Genomic DNA, 6,206 nt, shown 5'->3' on the forward strand with positions numbered 1-6,206 from the left:
CCCTCCTTGGGTTTCCGAGGCAGTATCACTACGGAAGTAGGATTGCCCAACCTTCCTTCCAAGGAGTGGCTGGTGGGTTTGAACCTCCAGCCTTCCGGTTAGCAGTCAAGTGCTTTAGCCACTATGCTACCAAGAGTACACTAGAGCAGGTTAATCTAAAGATATATAAACAAGGACTAACTGGAACAAATGGAGTAAATATCTTTAGTCTCATTCCATCTAAATGTGCAGCACCTAAAACCACTTCTCTTCCACTAGCACTTCCAAGCACCCACTCCTTCCTACGTACAAACATCAGCAAGCCCCTCCGGTGCTGCTTTAATGTTTGTTCACCTCTATCCTCCATGATGGTCTGGCTTAATACTGCCTTGGAAACAAAAAGCTGCCAAAGAACCTAGAAGACATCTATCAACTGCTGCTGTAAGGGAGCAAAGAAGTTAGCATATAAACAGCACTTTATCTTTTTAAAGCCATTTCATGTACTCTTTTTCCAACAAATTATTACAACAGAAATATTATCTTCCCTATTCTCTAAACAAAGACTCAAAAAAGCATCAGAGTTAGGTGAAGTTCATCAGCCTTGAATGTGAATTCCCTGTTCTGCTATATACCGGCTGTGTGATCTTGACCAATTTATGTACCTTCTCATCCTTGAGAAAAATAATATCTACCTCACTGGCTATTATGAGTATTAAATGGGATACTACATATAAAGAGCATGACACAGGAAATGCTCGATAAGGACAGTAACCTTCCCTATAGTCTCCTTAAGTAACCTGTACAAGATTTCTTAACTAGTAAGCCGGTAAGCCTAAGACTTAAACCCAGGCCTCCTGATTCCTTAATCTATTTTCTTTTCATCACATCACATTGGCAGGCTGCCACACACTACTAGACTCATAAATACTTTCTGACAACAATTGATCACACAAATTTTATCTTTTACCGGTAACTAATCTTAGCTTTATAAAAAGAAAAGAGATCTAATTAACTTGGAGGGGAGAGTGAAAAGATAAAATACAAATTATTCCTAAACCACAAGACAAGTTGTACCACAGAACTTCTGTACAAACAGAAATTATGACAAGAAACAGAAAGTTCTCTTTGGGTTTATGAGGAACAACTGGAGAAAGAAACAAGAATGACAATGATTAAAGGAACTTAAGATTTTTTGTTTTTATAAACCAAACCACTGAGCAAAAAAATTTGCATCCCATTCCAAAATAACTCTATCAAGGCTGAGACATATCTTGGAAAAACAGACCTTGGTGTGCCACCAACAAAACTTTTCCTTCAATTCCTTTGAGAGGCAAATGCTCTATAATAATATAGGATCAAACCAAACTCACTGCCATTGAGTCAATCCCGTCTCACAGCGACCCTTCCTTGGGTTTCCGAGGCGGTATCACTACAGAAGTAGATTGCCCAGTCTTCCTTCCAAGGAGTGGCTGGTGGGTTTGAACTGCCAGCCTTCTGGTTAGCAGTCAAATGTCTTAGACACTACACCACCAGAGTGAGATAAATAGTAGACTTAAACTGTTAACATTCACAAGGATCCTTGAACACCACAAATGTCTGACTCAGCATTAATAAGCAGCATAAAGGAATACGGTCAAAAGAAGAAAAGTTTCACGAGTTTCCCAACACATACTGAAAATATTTTGAAAATTATACAGTGTAAAAGTGTAAGCTGTTATTTCTGTTAATAAATAACATAATAACTGTTTTCAAGGAATACACATAACTAATCTTTTTTCAAGTGATATATATAACTTCTTCCAAGCCAAATTCTAGAAGATACTCAAAAGAAACTAGCATCTTCAAGAATCTCTAAGAACTTTCTTACTAATAGTCCAACCACATTATGAACCTGTATATTTCTGAAAGGAAACTGAAGAAGAGAGCCCCAATCTGACACTGACAGAACGAGATTGATCAAGTAAGTTAAAAGGTGAGTGAATTTCCATCATAAAGTAGAGGAGAAGGGGATAGACATTGATAAACTCTATCCCTGTAACCCCCATCACCAAATTTATCCCCCTCGATTCATCTTCAACTTTTTCATTATTTTCTACAGAAACATAACAAAATGTCCCTAATATTTCTTCGTGACACTCATAGCAATCTCCACTTTTTATTTAGCAATTTTTAGACACCACTAAGATACAACCTAAGGAGCTCTGGTGGCACAGTGCCTAAGGTGCTAACCAGAAGTTTGGCGATTCAAACCCACCAGCCACTCACCATAAGGAAGACAAGGCAGTCTACATGGGGTTTGTTTTGTTTTTGGAAGATACTACATGAAACTCTAAATTCTATACAGAACCTACCAATCAATAGTGGATAATGTGGCTTCCCTCTCCAAATTCTTTCCTCTGATTAAGTTCTCTTATACAATAAAGCCTTCTTTTTCAAAGAACATACATTCTTAGCCTAACTTCCCAATCCAGATTCTCCATATAGTCTGGGGGCTCTTCATTAATCCTTTTCTGGGAGCACTGAAGTCTTGGTAACTAGAAAATCACTCGTAATCCAAAGGGCCTTTCATCTAAATCTTGCTGACCTCACAAAAATATGTGAGGAAAAAAAAAATCTTTCCAAAACTCACATGAGAATTCTAAAATTGGCCAGGGTCACAGACTTGTATGATTTCCATCCCAGGACCAGGAATTTAGTCTGTTCTCCCTTAAAAGCAGTCTCCTAATGATTCTACATACTGTGGAAACTTTTCCAACCTACATTGACCTCTATGCTGATTAATTTTTCCAACAAAAAAGTTGCACAAATTAGGATTATAACACCCAATGTAATGAAAATAAAATGGTTAAGGATACATAATTCTCCAAATTCCCCAAGTTTTAAAAGAAATGTAGTAAAGTTTCCAAAATGTTAACCTTCAATTTAAGTACCTCAGAATGTGACTGACTCTTACATGCAGCCTTTTTACCAGGAGTACATGCAGTGAGCTCTGGTGGTGTAGTGGTTAAGGCACTTGGCTGCTAACCGAAAGGTCGGTGGTTTGAACTCACCAGCCACTCCACGGAAGAAAGATGAGGCAGGGCGAGGCAGTCTGCCTCTCTGCCTGAGTCCCAACTGACTGGATGGTAGTGAGTTTGGTATTTGGTTTGCATGCGGTGACCACCAATCAAACATGACAAAACTATTCTAAATGGGACTCCTTGGGTTTCCTTTGGATACTTCCCAGAAAGCAAACTCTCACAAAGACAAACATTTGATTTCAAAATCTTGACCATCCTCTGTCAGATACCATAACTGAAAGACTTCTATTAAAGACAAGCCAAGGGGAAGGAGGACAAAAAAAAAAGCATCAACCAGAAAGCAAATTGGACAGCGAAGAAAATGATCTAATCTAACAAGAAACACAGATAAACTATCATTGCTACTCTTGCTAAAATAATAGATTCGGAAAAGCAAAACCAGCCAAAAGATCACATGGTCTTTTTACTTCTGAAGTCACCAGTGACAGAATCTGTATTCCTAGGAAGGAGGGACGACAGACAATCCAACGACAAATCACAGTGTGCAGACTAACTGGTAAAACGGGGGAGAAAAAAAAAGTGACTTACGGTGCCTTTAAAGATCTGCCGGGGATATGGGGAAAAGTCACGTCTCAGACCTCAGCCTCAGTTTCCCTAACCAAAAAAGGCGAGAAAATGACACTTCACTCAGAGGAGTCGGAGGGCCTTGTTCCACACGCCTCCTCCTACTCAAGGATCCCTTCAAAAGGTGGACTCAGAGGGGGTCCCCAGTACAATTCAGTCATGACACTCGGAACCTTAGGAGAGGGGAAAAGGAGAAAGGGGAGTGTCAAAGCGCGCAAATCTTCCACCGTTCCTGGTAAGCGATTTTCCCCCGACACAGGCGGGGCGGACACCGACCCTAGACCCAACATCCCCTCCTTACCGAACTACACCAGGCAGCCCCAGAATCTCTCCCTCCTTCCGGCTTCTCCTTCAGTTCCCTGCCGCCCCTCTGGCCGCGCCCCCGAACGCAGCCCGACAGCCCCTCCTCTGGCCGTGTCTCGGCCGCGGGTCCGCCCGCCCACCCGCTGGCGCCAAGGTCTTCTCAACCCCGAGGCCGAAGGATGCCGGGCTGGGCCTCCCAGGCTCCTCCCGGGCCTACCTGCAAGGCAGCTAGGGGTCGGCTTGCAGCTCGGCTGGCAGGATGAGCCTCAGAGAGGAGGAGAAAATAGGCAGGAAGGAAGCAGGGGGTCTGCTCTACCAACCGACGGAAGAAAGCGGCCTGAGTAAGGGGCCTCGCGGGTAACTCAGCCCTAGACCGGGCGCCGCCACCGCTCAGAAGACATCAAGCAAGAAGACGGCGCAAAAGATCACCAAACACACGAACGCCCAGACATTAATGGAGGAGCACCAAAACAATCGTTCAAGGCACTATAGCCGAGCGCCGATAAACAGTTTGGCTCCTTCTCAAGGTCCGGCTTCTGTCCAAGACATAAATAAACAAGCCCAGATCCCAAGCCAGGTAGTAAAGTAGCCTGTGCTTCTGCCATTTTCTGTGTCGATTGCCGGCAGATTAAGTTGTTTAGAGATCTGGAGATTTTCTTGAGAATGTTAAGGATCAAATCATAGTGCCGTAACACTTGCCTAACTGTAGTTCATCTCCACAGTTGGACTACTTTATGAACTTCCAACAGTATTTATCCCAATTGAGCAAATCACCTCTTTTGACCCTTAGTTTTCTCACAGAGCAATGAGATGAATAAATAGTCTTTGAGATCTCCAGCTCTAACATTCTGTGATTACAGGGCTTTCCAGTAATACAATCATTCACCAAATATGTGTGTGTGTGTGTGTGTGTGCGCGCGCGGGGGGGGGGGGGAGAAAGAGAGAGAGAGAGATTGTGAATACCGGCAGAAACAAAATAAATAATCTCAATGAAAGCCCCTAAAGGAGCTCTGGTAGCATACTGCCTAAGGCATTTGGCTGCTAACCGAAAGGTTGGTGGTTCAAACCCACCAGCCGCTGGGCAGAAGGAGAACTGGGCAATCTACTTCCATAAAGATTTACTCCCTCAGAAACCCAAAGGAATCGCTATAAGTCAGAATCAAGTGGGTGACAGTGAGTTTGGTTTTTCTGGTTTTGAGGTATTACTGCACTTGGAAAAAGGGAGTTACAACCTTATTATTTATTATTAGTTTCTAGTGCACATAGGAGCTCTGGTAACGTAGTGCCTAAGGCACTTGACTGCTAACCAGAAAGCTGGCGGTTCAAACCCATCAGCCACTCCTTGGAAGGAAGATGGGGCAAACTACTTTGGTAGTGATGCTGCCTCGGAAACCCAAAGAGTCAGTCCGACTCCAGGGCATATAACAACAACAACAGTGCACATAAGGGAGCTCTGGTAGCATAGTGCCTAAGGCATTTCATTTGACTGCTAACCATAAGGCTGGTGGTTCAAACCCACCAACCACTCCTCAGATAGAAGATTGGGCAATCTACTTCTATAGAGATACCGCCTCTAGGAAACCCAAGGAGGGGAGGGGTCGCTATGAGTCCAATCAACTTAATGGTATCAGGAAGTTAGCCCACATAAACAGATAAAAAGAGTAACTTAGTATGGAAATGCATTCCTTGGAGCAATTGACCACAGAGCACCAGAGGGCAACATTCACACAGACGAAATGCGAAATGCGGGACAAACTGGAGTGCAGAACTATGGGGGGCCGTTACTGGGCAGGGAGGGGAGGAGACTGGGCTAGGGTTGGGCATGGTAAATGGGAGTGAAACTAAATGTACACGGAATGTTGAATGTAAAACAAACTCTTAATTAAAAAAAAAAAAAAGAGTAACTTAAGGAATGTTGGGAGTCCTTGAGTGGTGCCAACACTCAACATTTAAGGATTAATGATTAAGCACTCAACTACTAACCAAAAAGTTGAAGGTTCAAAGGCACTTTGGAAAATAGGCCTAGCAATCTGCTTCTGAGGGGACAGGAAACCCTATGGAGCAGTTCTACTCTACACATATGAGATTGCCCTGAATTGGAATTGATTCTACAGCAACTAACAACAATAACAAGGAAGGAGGGGTTTATTTCTCTGTCATATAAAAGATATCCAGAGATATACCCCTTAGAGTAGGTATAGTGGCTCAGTATCAGACACCAGGCTCCTTATCTTGTTGGTTTGCTGTTCTCAAAATGTGGCTTTCATACCACAGATCCAA

This window comes from Orycteropus afer, unplaced genomic scaffold (genome assembly GCF_000298275.1).
Source record: "Orycteropus afer afer isolate SDZICR_OR568_19922 unplaced genomic scaffold, OryAfe1.0 scaffold00165, whole genome shotgun sequence".
NCBI classification, from domain to species: Eukaryota; Metazoa; Chordata; class Mammalia; order Tubulidentata; family Orycteropodidae; genus Orycteropus; species Orycteropus afer.